This window comes from Bactrocera dorsalis, chromosome 4 (genome assembly GCF_023373825.1).
Source record: "Bactrocera dorsalis isolate Fly_Bdor chromosome 4, ASM2337382v1, whole genome shotgun sequence".
NCBI lineage: Eukaryota > Metazoa > Arthropoda > Insecta > Diptera > Tephritidae > Bactrocera > Bactrocera dorsalis.
In genome coordinates, this window is record NC_064306.1 from 4,711,201 (window position 1) to 4,726,162 (window position 14,962).

At 30.0% G+C, this 14,962-nt stretch overlaps 1 protein-coding gene across 2 annotated transcripts in view; it reads left to right on the plus strand.

The window, feature by feature from the left end:
* LOC105232231 (uncharacterized) overlaps positions 1–14,962 on the plus strand; it is a 60,138-nt gene that overhangs the window by 26,671 nt on the left and 18,505 nt on the right. The window contains exon 3 of one of the 2 annotated variants that reach the window (XM_049456191.1): positions 1,464–1,480. The exons of the other annotated variant lie outside the window; for it this stretch is intronic. The gene's annotated coding sequence lies outside the window, so the exon portion shown is untranslated. The remainder of the gene's footprint in view (positions 1–1,463; positions 1,481–14,962) is intronic. 2 annotated transcript variants of the gene reach the window in all.

A 14,962-nucleotide genomic window follows, 5' to 3' on the forward strand; every position in this document is an offset into this window, starting at 1 on the left:
CGTGATCCCTCAAGTAGGTGCAACAGATATTTTGAAAGTCAGATGGCTTAGCCGTCTCCTCAAAACATCATGAACTCCTTTTCGGCTTCAAAAAATAAATATTTTTCTTACTTTAATCCATAAATATCCTTACTCCTCACTTCAAAGTTGATTTTTCATTGATTTGGGATTTTTCTGCTCTTTTTATGGATTCTTCATTAGAAACGCACGCTGAAATGTTGTTATTAAGTATTAACGTATATTTCATTAGTTTCCAAATCTTATAAAACTCGACTCTATTTTCCGTAGCTGTAGCTGTTTTGTACTCATTTCCTATTCTCTTCCAATAAATATGAGGACAGAAGCAAAGAAATCCCCGCTTGGAAACTAATACGATCTTATGTATGATCTCCTTCTTCCAATATTTTTATTTTCTTAGAGCCCAGAACCTAAATCCTAAACTTCTTCCGATTATCGTTAGCTCATACCGTTTTGTACCCAATTGTTTGAGTTTTCCCAGATTAAAAAAGGACTACTATACTTTTACTGTCTGATCTTCATATAAGTAATACTTAGTGAAGCCAACATCAGTTCAGCGATGTTAATTATTTTCTACAGAACTACGCTGTAAAAATGATTGTGAACATGGCTAACGTCGCGACGCGCCGGTTCGAAACCATGATAAGGTCAATATTTAAGAACGATTGGCAAATATCTAGCGTGTTTCCCTGACACTTGAGCAAGTCAATACCAAATTAGATATATTAGACTTTGTACCTCATCTCTGATATTCATTCGGTTGCGAAGTTAAACAGAAATCGGTTCGAAAATGAGTTAAGTTTCTTAAGTTACTTTTCACTGAGCAAACGAGTTCTGTAAACAAATGAAACCTCTGTTGTTGTTGAAACAAACATATACTTCCTGAGAGAGCTTTTCTTGACATCAAGTTGACTCTACACACAAATAAGACTCTTTCATGAAATCTTGCTTGATCTTGAAAAATCATCACCTTTGCCAGTACCCTAATATTACTTCCGCAAAATGTGTGAAATTATTCTCAAAAAACTCTGATAATTAATCAGTTTAACTCAGCGTACACAAAAATCTAATGAATGTCAGCTTTGTTGAGACTTAACTGAGGCTTTCATTGTTCCTTAATACACAATCGCCATCAAAAAAGCATTGAGATTGTGTAAGCTAGTACAAAGTTCAAATGACGATGCTTTTTCTATGAGAGTAGGTTGGTTTGGGAATGCTATAACAAAGCAAAAAGTTAATTTTGGCTACACATGTTGACGTAAATTCATGAAGCCTTCGAGCTTTTAAAGCGCTGCAAGCTCAATATGTGGTCTCTAAAAGCTGCGGCACCCTCTATGCATCTTTTTTATAAAATTTTGACCTCGAACTGCAAAATTTTTTGGAAAATTTAAAAAAATAATAATTATTATTTTAACAATTTTTTCTTTTTCTTTTTTTTCTTTCAGGCACTTTTCAAAGCAAAGTAAGTTTAAATAATTTTTGAAAATACATATTTGTAATGTTTTCGTAATTAGAACTGCAAATTTTGGAAAATATTACGAATTCTAAACAATTTTTAAAAATAAAATTAATTAAATTTAATTAATTTAAATTAATTTAAAAATTAAAAAAAAAATTAATTTAATTAAATTTATTTTTTCCGGAACTAGTTTTTGTTTTAAGAAAAAAATATATATATAAAAAATAAAAATAAAAAAAATAAAAAATATATTAAACCTCAATTTTTTTTTTGTAACAAAAAATCAATTAAAATTGTATACTGCTCACAACAACAAAAAAAATCTTCTCCTACAAGAACTTGCAGCCAGAGTCAGGGCAGCCAATCACTTCCGTCGCTCACACTCATGTTCGTGACTTATTTACAAGCCAGCACCGGCAAGAGAATTCGATTCTGACACGCTGATCTATTGCTCTTGCTGCTCTGCCGCTGCTGCTGCTGCTGCTGCTACCACTTGTGCAGTTGGCCACCAATCAAATGTCATACGAGCAGATTGCGACCGCTTGACAATGAATGTCAAGAGGCAGCCCAAAAAATGCACAAAAACACTACAAATCGCATGCAGCGGCTAAGTTGGCAATGCTCACCAACGCACACGCTTGCATGTATTTAACCGCAACTGTATGGGTGTATGTGTGTGTGTTTGTTGTAATTTATTTATGTATGCCTGCCAGTCCGCGGCTGATTGAATGCGACTTCCGCGGTCATACATTAATCAGCATAGCCATCGATTGATGACACAAGTGTTTGTTATTGTTGTTGTGTACTTTTTTGTTTTTGTTTTTGGCTACTGTTTGCTGTTCGCTGCAGCAGTCCGATTGACTGACTGTCTGACAGTCAGTTTGGCAGGTAACATGCCAAGCTCGTCAGCACGCCGTAACAATTGATGACATGTGCATGTTGCACGTTTTTGCTGCCAGCCAAATGGCCAACGGTTGCATGCTAAGCTGCGGCCTTGTCCAGTGGACTATTCTGGAGGCGCTGCAAGTTGCTTAGCGGTGGCACGCTGGCAGTATTGATGCATTGTGTGGTTCGATAGCGATCTGCATATTAGAAAAGCGCACATTTTGTGGCAAGAACGAACTTGCAACATTTTATTTTTAGTTTTTTGCTTAAAAGTTTTGTATTTTGCAACATTTTGCGGCACTAAGGAAGCATTTCGCTGTCATTTCAACTATAAATATTGCTCTCTGCTTCCCGCTCTCTCTCGCACTTCAATTTATTATTGTAAGACCTGGTCCATCTCCTGCCACATTTTATTGCTTATGCTAATATTTTTAATTTTATCACTTTAAAATCTGAAATGAATGCTTTGACTGGAAATTTAAGAAAATATTTTTATAAATTAAAATTAATCTACATTTTAAAAATTAAATTAAAAAAAATAAATTTAAAAAATTTAATTTAAAAAAATTTCTAAATTTTAAAAATTATTTTTTTTATGATTTGAGTATATTTTAATATTTACATTTTTTCTAAATTTTAAAAATATATTTTTTTTTAATTATCTAAAATTTTTTTCTTAATTTTTCTAAACTAAAATTTCGAAAAATTTAAAAAAAATATATTTTTAAAATTTAGAAAAATTTTAGTTTAGAAAAATTATCATTATGATCTTTTTTTTAATTTTTCGAAAATTCTTTTAATATTTATATTCATTTTGAAAATAATTTTTTTTTTAATTTTTATAATTTTTTTCTTTTTTTATTGTGATATATCATATTGAAGCAGTCTTCACTTTAAAAGTAATAGTCTGGCTTGAAGTATAAGATACTTTTCTTTTAATTTTTGGTAAATTTAAATTTTTTTTTTAGTTTTGTTAATTAAACTTTTTTAATTTTTTAATATGTTATAAAATATTATGAACTTGAAGCGTTTTCCAAAGTTTTTTTTTCCTTTTTCTTGCTAGTTATTGCACTGCATCAGCAGTCCTCAATAGATGCGCATAAATTTGAATTTTCTCTAGTCAAACGCATATCGATTGATTTGCCTGTCCTAGCACATATGCATTATTTAAGTTCCAGTAAAAACGGTAGCAAAGTTAATGGGCCTAACGAGCAACAAGGACAATTGTAATAAATTGACGTAGCAACAGCAAAGATACAAAAAGAAAAAGAAAAAAAATATTAACAACAGCTCGAGTCAGCCTTTAAGCAAATATGTTGCTCAGTTAACAAAAGACTTAAGCAACGAACTCGTTGATCTGACAGTGTTTCATTACATTATACAATATGTGATAAAAATTATTTATAACAATATTTCTGAAATCAGTTAACTATTGCAGTTTCCATGTATTTTTTTTATATTTTTCGCACATGTGATATTTTTAGATCACTTGATGTTTCGTCATATGATATTTTTGGTTGCGAAAATCCGCCAAAACCAAGCAAAACCGTTGGGATTTGTGGAAAATAAGCTTAAATATAAATTTTTAAAACAATTTTTAGTTATTTAAGTTCAATTAATAACATGTGATAATCACATGATGTGCCAGCTTTATATAAAATTTCGTATTAAAATCTCACAATCAGCACAGAAAATGCACATATATATTTTATTATGATAAAATTTTCTTCATTAATAATATTTAGCGCGCATTTGTCTTAATTTGTTTATCATGTGACTATCATATGATCTTAAGACTTAGCTTATGGCGCCGAAACGTCACGGCATCTCCTCATATTTACATTTTCTGTGTAATATATTAAAATATAGCGCTTTTAATATTCATAAATATTGCTGTATGTTTGTTTTTAAACTCGCGTGATAATCGCATGATCAGCGAGCTTAGTTGCATATCACATTAAGCATATCATATTAAAATTTTTTGTGAAAATATTTAAAATATGGCATTTTTGATGCTTTTAAATTTTACTGTATATATGTTTTAAATATCACGTGAACATCACATGATCTTGTGATTTACTATTCGGTACTAAAATGTCATATTAACGGCTCAAACGCACTCAAAGTTTATTCTTCGCTCAAGTATTGTCTCCCCGAAGCTTGTTTTAATGTTTTTCTTCTGAAATTAATATCACTTGATGATCATATGATTTACCGACTTAATTTTTTGCATTCAAATATCACATCAGCACATCACTAGCACATACCTGCTAGCATACAATACTAGTATTGCATAAGTAATGCTTTTATAAACTAATATTGCTTCTTTTTAAACCTCATTTGACAATCGCATGATGCCTTTTACACTATTCAAGCCAAGATTTCTGCGTTTTGACACACTGTGCCGCACACCAGTGCCTGTACTGAGCGCTGCGCGTCGAAAACAAATTACCAACTATGCTCTGCACTCTTATTGTTGTACTTGCTGGCAATTTTTTACGCTGTCAAACTTGTTGCAGCATTGCGCTTCAATTGCTGATATTTTCTGTCTCGCTGCTTGTTAATTTTGTAGACTATTATTATTGCTATTGTTGTGCATGTTCCCTACTGTAGGCATGCTTGTTCGATATTTTTCATTTTTATTTCATTTTTACAATCATGTGTTGCTTGCAACACGCACAATTGCTGCTTTAACACCTCAATTTGCAGCTAATGACAATACTGCGGCATAAGGCATAAGAAATAAAGCAAAACACAGCAACAACAACTAAAACAAAGTCAGAAAGGAGGAATTGGCAAATTAAAGCGCGTTGCGTATGCAAAAAGAGGCAGATCGAAATAATAGCATATATCGAACGTGTGTGTGTGTGTGTGAGTGCAAAATCACAACAAGCATCTCAGCTGCGCAAACAACGGCTCCGCATACCTCAGCGCATAGCGATATGTGGCTGTGGCTGTTGCCGGTTGTGTGGTTGTTGTATGTTGCACACGCATGCTGCTGTGGCAGGTAGCAAATATTTAAATAAGCGCTGTTGCATGGTAATGAATCATCTGTGTGGCAACAATACGTAGGAGTGCGCTGGCACTCAATGCATACAGGCGTCGGCATGTGAGTGTGTGCCTGTGTGGCAGCTGTCATTTACAGGCATCTGCAACATGCAGCAAGCAACAGCGTTTCGAAATGCAACAGCTAAAATGTTGCTGTTATTGTTGTTGCAGCTGTTAGTGTTATGTGCGAAAAGTTGTTATTTTTGTTGTTGTTGTTTGTTGCGACTTTTGTTGTTGCAGCTGTTATTGCTGTTTTCTTCGCTGATTTTGATTTTATTTTGTTGTTGTATTTGTTTCTTGTGTGTGTTGTTGTTATTTTTGTTTCTTGTGTTTGTTATTGTTGCTGGTTTTGCCAACATACAAGCAATGACAAACTTATCTGCCACTGTGACATGTAGCCAGCGAACTACAACAACAACAAACCTCAATATAATACAACAACAACCAGCATGCATGCTGTTCTAGCTTCTAAAACCAGTAACAACAACAATAACAGCCGCAAAAAAATGTAAAATGTAAATTTCTGCATGCAAATGCAAAATGTTGCTAAGCAAATATTTGCTGCTGAAGACATTGGAATGTTGCTGTTTGCTTAGTGGCTTGTTTCGCTGGTTGATTTTAGTTGTCTTCTTCATCTTCTTGGCAAAAAAAAAAAAAACAAATGCTGACTGCCATACATAGTTTGATCTATGAAGAAGATGTATGGGACATTCTAGTCATATCAAGCCGACTAAAGAATGAACTCAGAAGATCTGATAACCGAAAGGCAACGAAACTGTAGCTAAAAATCTTAGTAGAGTTCCGATAGGGAGGCAAAAGAGCTCAGAAACTGTAAAAAAGTTCCTAAACTGAAGAAATTCTCTCTGAGGATATGAACTTGTGAAACAGAAGCTCTCATACACGAACCAACATTGATTTATCTTGCTGAAGATCGATGTTCCTTACTCGTTGGACTCATCGATTCGCATGCCAAAAGAATTTAACACATTTTTTATGATTTTTTCCAACCAAAAACAATAACAACAAATGCGATACCAATCGATTTGCCACACCATTGCACTGGCCTGGCAGATTTTGTCACGCATAATAGCTGACATTGATTGAGAACGCTATTTACCACAAGCAGGCATTTGCAGGGAACTCAAAAGGTAAAAAGAAAAGCTCAGTAACAAAAAATTAAAAAAAATATGAGGCAAAATGGCAGCAAAAGTACCTGAATATAGCATAAGCTTTTGCAGCAATACTTGCGAGACATTTCCAAGCCGACAAGCGTCTGAAATTGCATTATTTCCGCTGCATGCCACATGTTGGGGCAAGCAAAAATACCAATAATCAGTATAATAATAGTAAAATTTTCGCATAGCAAACGCTAATTGCCAGCATTGGACGTCTGCTACACGGTCACAACTGCCACAAGCAGTTTAACTAATGATGCATCAAGCAATAGCATTTATGCCACATGCAACATATCAGATTTACGCACATATATCAGCGCAATAAAGAGTCGAGACTTGTTGCACATGCAGCTGTGAAGCTTAAATGGTTTATTTGCAAACAAAGGAGTCACACACACACACATACACATATACCAATGTTTTGTGTTGTTGTGCGCCATTTGGCATTAATAAAAAGGCGCCAGCGCACGATTAGCTAGCACACGCTCGTGCGTGGTCTCCCTACCCTTTGCGGCACTACACGACAGCATTTTACACCGCGTCTCTCGCCCCTCTACCCGTTCAATAGTCTTTTCGACTCTATGTGTCTAATTGTGTGCCCAGCAGCGTGTTGCTAGAAAATTTATGCGTGCCACATAAAGTGCGCTCGTTAGGGCCAAAAAGCCCTTTTTATTGCCAACAACAAACGCCAATAAAATAACCAAAGCAACAACCACAACAACAATGTATAATACTAACGCCATATATCAAAGCAGATGCTGTGCAACATCTTTGCATTCGTTTTTTCGTGCAACATTTGCTACCATTAGTAGCTGTTGCTGTAGTTGTACAACACTCTTGGCAAAATCCCACGTTGGTATGTGTGTATAATTAAATGCTGTGCGCTTATTTGATAAAAGTTGCCATATTAAAGTCACGAATTCGCCATAAAATTCATGCGGCAAGTTGCCATGTTTGCACACTTAGACATTTATATGTGTAAGAGATATCATAATGTGGCATTGTTGTTGTTTGTTGTAGCTTCTTGCGACCGACAATTAAGTTTGGCAGTTGTAGTGTCCACTAACCGACACTTTTATGGTAGTTGGGTACACGAGCGCGACTCGCAAAATAAATTCTAATGATGTGGCAGTGAAGATGGTAAATAGAAAAGCGAAAATAAAATAGAAAAAAATATAAAAATAAAAGAAATTAAAAAAGCCTTCATTTTTTTCAAGGGATGCAAATATTCAGCTCTACATACAAACAAGCCTCTTGAATATAAGCAGATTTTAAACACGTTTTTTAAATAATAATAAAAATATTTTTTAAAAATTCATGGCAACCCTATTCGTAAATTCACTTTTAAATAAAATATTTTTAAATATTTCTGGTAGTCACATTAAACTAAAAATATATTATTTTTTTCCAAAATTTATATGGCAACCCTGCCCGTTAATTTTATATAAGAATTAAGCAAATTTGTTTTTAAATTATTAAAAATTCTTGTGGCGACCATGTGGTGCTTAAAATGTAGGATTATTTTATTTTCAAATTTTTATGGCAACCCTGCTGGTCAATTTTATATTAGAATAAAACATTTGTAACTTTTTATGGTAACCTTGTTTTGTTAATTGATATTTGTAGTAACTTTATTTTGATAAAAAAATTAATAGTTTTTTTCAACATTTATATGGCAACCTCGTTTCACATTTTTTTTAAATTAAATTAAAACGTTTTTTTAATATTTTACACCATCGTATGTATTTAGCCTTGATTTATAAAATTGTTCTATACAAAAAAATTCGAAATACTGAGATAGTGAGGGGAAACGTATTTTAATTATTTTCGTATTTTAATTCGTTTTCGTTAAAAATTGTTTTAATATTAATAATTTTAAAATATTTGTGGCAACCCTATTTTGAAAAAAAAAAAAAAATTTTCTAAAATGTACATACATATGTATGTATATGGTCACCCTGTATGCGAATTTCCCTTCAATTTCAAAATTTTTAAATAATATTCTGCACCGTGCTATGCTGCTCAGCCTTTTAATCGAAGCTAAAATTGTTTTAAGCATTTTAAGAAAATTAAAAATTCAGTGGCAACTCTATTCCAATTTTTTTCTTTTTTTGAAAAAAACCTAATTTTAAATATATATTTTATGTTTCATTTTGGAATGGCAACTATTTTCGAAAATATTTTTAATAAATATGTACATATATTAAAAATATTAAGTGGCAACTCTATTCGTGTTTTTTTATTTTTATTATATAAGTCACACTTTTGTTTTCTAATTATATTTAAAAAAAATTAGATTTTAAAAATTATATTAAGTGGCAACTCTATTCGTATTTTTATTTTTTTTTATATTTGCCAGCTTTCTATCTGTTTCTTTCCTTCTATAGCTTTTATTCACTCACAACAAAGATTTTTTTACTAAAAATTTTTTTAGTATCTATCCAAATTTTTTTTTTAATTTTTTTTAATTAGAAAAAGAAATTGTTTTCAACGAAAAATTAAATTTTCCTTCTACAACTGTCTGTGTAAATCTAGTCGCAACCCAATTGCAAGCACTCTCACAAACCCACAACCACGTCACCGTCCCACTTGCCACATACCAAGCACCACCTCGTTTGCAATGAACTTGCAACATTTGTGGCACATGCAATCAGTAGCCGAAACAAAGGAAAAGTAGTTAGCTAGCAGCAACTTAAGTGGAACTAGAAGCTGCGCACACTCACAATGTCCGGCATTGCACAGTTGGCATGAAGTCGCATTGTGGCAGCACGCTTTGTTCTTGTTGTCAACTCGCAATGGCCATTGTGGCCAGTGAAGCAGCAAAGTGGTAGAACTAGTGGTCAACACCAACTAAGCAAGTTGCTGTGCAGTTTTTCTTAACTCGTTTGCTGTGTTCTATTTGTTAATGCTTATGTGTGTGTTTGTGTGTGTGTGAGAAGGAAAGAAATGAGCACTGGCGTCGCTAAAAATAAGATTTGACCACAAAAAATCATGAAATCAATATTTTTTTTTAAATTTTTTACATTTTCTCCACTTTTCCTGTCAGGTTTTATTTTCTATTTTGCCGCTTTGTCACCAGCATTCAATCTCTTAGCGTTCAGTTCTAGTTTTTGATACCATGTAGTGGTGTTAAACCCCCCTCTTACGCCTGCTTTGTTCATTCTCATTGTTTGCAAGCATTTTCTAACTGTTCACTGCTGACTGACCAGCCGAAGCTTCTAACTGGCATCGGCAGCAACACCGGAAGAACGCCTATTACTGCACATATATTTATATGTGTGAGTGTCTTTTTGTTTTTTTACCGCGAAGTTGTATTTTTCATGCAACATTTGCTATGGTAGATAAACGACGGCACTTGTGGAAACCTAAAGTAGAAAACAACTATGAAATATTTGGAGAAAAGTTAACACCTTTATTTGCATGAGGTCTCAAATTGAAAATACTTCAGTACAGGTAGTATGAAAATAGCATATTTTAGACTTACTAACATGAAAATTCTTGGAACTAACCCTAAATGTAGGCAACGATTTTCTTTCAACTGATTTAAAAGATAGTGTGGTAGATATATTAAGAAAGAGAACTATTAAAACAAAATGTGTCACAGCTTGCTTCAATTTTTCGAAAATGCAAGATTACATTATAAAAATAGAAATAATATTAAAAAGAAATAAAGATTATATAATAAAAATAATAATAAATTTTAAAACATTAAAAAATTATAATTCTAAGTAATTTAGAAAAAACAAAATTTTATTACTGAAAAAATTTCAAAAATATTAAAAAATATTATTTTAAGAAAATTTGAAAATTGTATAAAAAATAATTTTTTAAATATATGTACATATGTATATTTTCTTACAAAAAATTTGAAAAATTGTTATTATTTCAAAATATCTGGAAAATTGATACTTTTTTAACTTTCATTTCTTGAACTTTGAAAAATATTATATATAATAAAATTAAAATTATTTAAAAATTTTAAAAACAAATTAATTTAAAAATTTTAAATTAAAGACAAAAATATGTTTAAATATTTTTAAATAAAAAAAGTATTTTATTTTATTTTTTTAATTTTTATTTAATTAATTAATTTAATTTCTTTTAATTCTAATTTTTATTTTTAATATAAAAATGTATTAATTCTTTTAAATTAACTTTTTTTATTTTTTTATTAATTTTTTTTTTAATTATTAATTAATTAATTATTTTAAGTTATATTTTTTTAATTTTAATTTTTGTTTTTAATAGAAAAATGTATTTATTTTTTTATTATTTTTATGTTAATTTTTTTCATTTTTAATTAATTAAATTAATTTTATAATTTTAATTTTTGTTTTTAATATAAAAATTTATTTATTTTTTTTTATTTTAATTTTTGCTTTTAAATTTTTTTAATTATTTTAATACAAAAACTTAAAATTAAAATAAGAAATTTCTTTGTATTGAAAATAAAAAATAAAAAAATTTATGGAAAATTATTAAATTACTTTAAAGCCATTAATAAAAAAATTAATAAAAAAAAATCACGAAAATCAGAAAATATTCGAAATTGCTGTGAAATTAACAGAAAATATCTTAAACAAAACCACGTAAAACCCATTGAAATGTTATACAAATGAGGCAAAGATAACACACCGAAAACTAAGGCAAACAAGCTTTAAAAATAGAAAAAATAAAAAAAGCAACAACAACAATAAAGCAATAGCAACAGCGCTTCATTAGATTGCTTGAATGAGTGATTGCATAGAAGACAGACATAATCGAATCATTAACGGTAACACCGTTCCAACCGCCGACGTATGCAGCTTAATTTATTGAGAGACAGGAAATGAAAGTGGTAAAGCTTAAAGCTTTCATTTCAGATTTTAAGCAGATGATAGCAAATGTTTTGCTGTGGCTTTAATTACTTATGGCACATACATATGTGTGCACGTTGTATTCATAAAAATTGATTAACAGCAGCTTAATGATTTAGACTTGTTGATTTCTTCATTAGATATCCAAATATTGCAAATTTCACTCGCTTAAATTAAAAAAAAAAAAATATTTCATATAAAAAATTTTCTAATACAAAATATATAAATATTAAGAATAGTCTAAAAATGCACAAAGAAAATAAAATAATAATAAAATGAAAAAAGTATTTATAAATAAAAAATTGTAACTGGTTAAATTACAAAAAAAAAATTTTAATATTTACATTTTTTTTCTTAAACAATTTTTTTATTTATTTTTTCTTAAATTTTTTTTTTAAATATCATTTTTTCCATATAATGAATATTATCTGTATCCCTTTACTTCGAAGTCTTTGATAACTAAATAATTTCTCCTCCCTTCCCTTTTTGTCCAAAGTTCACCCTATCAGCCATTTTTATTATTTTTTCTTTTTCCATTCTTTCGCTTGACTGATTTTCGTTCACAGTAAAGTTTGTTTAGCAACTTAATCTTGCGCTACTTATATTTTCCAACTTGTTTGCTGTTTTGTCTTCGCTTTAGCCCATCACCTGCTTATCGCTAACTTCTTTTCCGCTTGTCAGCTGTCACCGCCTCATTGTAAACCGGTCAGTATTAACCCACTTTTTAAAAGCGCGTTCTGCCGGATAAGCATTACTTAAGCGTTAAGTGGAAGATTAGTTGCTGATAAGTCGGACTGACATATATTGTTTTTCACTTAAATTCTTGGTTATATCGATATTATGTATATTGGAAAATGTTAGATATATAAATAAAAAAAAAAAATCCAAAAAATTTTGTATAAAACCAAAAAAAAATTATATATATAAATTACCAAAAAAAAAATTAAATTGCGAAAAAATATTTAAATTAAAAAAATTAAAAAAAAAATTAAAAAATAATTTAAAAAAAAATTTTAAAAATATCAATATAAAAATAACGAAACAAAAATCAAGATTTTAAATTTCATATAGTTTTTCACATTTTCTCTTTTTTTTTGAGAAAATTTGTCTTCACTTGAAAAAGTTTAAATTCTTCGGAAATTGATTGAAATTTTCAAATATGTCTTGACTTGCAAAATATTGAAAAAATAAAAAAAATATCAATGTTTTACTGTAAAAAAATTTAATTATTATTATTTTATTTTATTCAAATTTTAATTTAATTTAAATTTTTAATTTTTTTAAATTTATTCAATTCGAATTTTCGAAAAAAATGCTAACAGTTTTTTAATTTAATTATAATTTAATTTATTTTTTTTATTTTTTTTTAATTTATTTTAAATTTTTAAATATTTATTTAATACGATTTTTTGCCTGCAACAAACATTTAAATACAAAAAACACAAAAATGCCACCAACAATTTTCTAAATTAGTTCTATTTTTTTAATTTGTTTTTTTTTTTATTTGTTTTTTTTTTCTACTCTTTTTCTGCAATAAAAATTCAAATGCGCCAAAAAGCACAAAATACGCCACCAAACCTCATATACTACCTGCATGTTTGCGAAAATTTGCATTTCACGCCCGCGCATGTTACCAGTAACGCCAGCAGAAACACCGCCAAAACAACAATAATGACACTAACAACAACAACTGCACACCTCAGCTACTACTACTAGCAGTGCTGTTATCTGCCTGCCACAAATGTTGTTGAAAAACGAAAGAAAAACACCGCCAAACAAGTACCACAGGTACTACTTATTGTTGTAGTTATGTAGTTGTTGTTGCCCTTTGGTCGTGCCATACATGTTTTATCGCGACTGTTTAGTTTGCATTTATTGCCACTAAAAGGCGTCCTGTACACCAATACGCCCAGCTTGTCATTTATATATTGGCCGACAATGTGAAACAAAAGACTTAAGCAACGAACTCGGTCGCTTGTACTTTTGCCACTGTATGTCTGCAGCGTCAATGCAACTATAAACAATGTCAAGCGTAGTTGGGTAAAAGTGTTTTGCTGCACGATGTGACTTAGTGGCAAATAGCACAAGTGAAACAAGGCGACACAGTGACAACAACAACAAAATGAACAACAATAGTAGTAAGCGTTGTGTTAGGGAAACATATCTAACAAGAGAAAAGCAACTGTGCTGCCATAGAAAAGTGAACTTTATGTTGCTTTCTTGAGCTTAGACTTGAAAATATAATTTCTAATTTAAAAAAAAAAAACAAATAAAAAACTGTTTTATTTTTCCAAAAAACAATTTTGTTTTTGAAAAATTAAAATAAATTGTTTTAAAAATGAATAAAAAAATGTGCCGTATTAAAGAAAATATGAAAATATATGACAAATTGCTTTTAATAAAAAGTTTAAATATTTTATTTTTAAAATATTTTTTCCCTTAAATTCTTTATTTTTAATTTTTTTTTTTATAAAAAAAAGTTTGGTCTATTCTTATTTTTATGTTTTTCAGATTTCATTCGTAAATATGTTTCTAAGCTGAAAAAATATTAAAACAAAATTTTAAAGTAATTTCGAAATTTTAAAAACTAAAAAAATATTGAAAATTTTAACATTTTTGCCTTAAACTAATTAATGGAAAAATTGTAATAAAAACAATTTTATAAAAAAATAATAAAAAATAACTTTGGCTTAAAAAATTTTATGAAAAAAAAATTATTGGAAATAAAAATTTTAAACAAAAAATAATTTAAAAATTTTTTTTTTTTAATTTAATTTTTTTATTTTTTTTTATTTTATTGGGAAAAAAAATTTAAATAAAAAATAATTTTAAAAAATTTAATTTTTTAAATGATTTTTTTTTTTAATTATGGTCAACAGAAATCGATTTCCAACAGTTTCCTTAGCTACTTTGCTTTTTTGTGGCATGTTGCAGCAAAGCATGCAACTTAAAAAGTGAAAAACCTAAAAGCTTGATGCCCTCACATTACCGCACGTATACAAAAACAACAACAAAAAAATAAATACACTGCAATAAAGTGAGAAAAATAGGAAAACTAGCATTAGAGTTCCCAAACAATGGTCAACAACGAAGCTGTGCTGTTCTGCACCGCTGTGGCAGCAATAACTAACCAACCGCATGCGGCGTTGCAAAGCGATAAATGTAGCAAACTTACAACGAACGAAACCCAACTAAGCACCAACAGAAATATACATATATGTATATATATATATATATATATACCCTCGTTTGTATGTATATTTGTATATGTGTACATATGAAAGTATCGACGACGCTTCGCCCAGCGGCATGCTAGCGCTCAGCAATGCAGTTAGACAGCGTATTTACTATTATTGTGGTGCTTGTTGTTGTTTATTTTTTTTTTGTTTTTGTTACAAGTATTCCATTTGGAAGCATTGTTACCATTATGTGCTGTTGTTGTGTTTGTGCATTTGTGCAGTTGTTGTATTGTTGTTTCCGTTGTTGTTAGAAATATTTTAACAAGCCACAGCGTTGTTTAT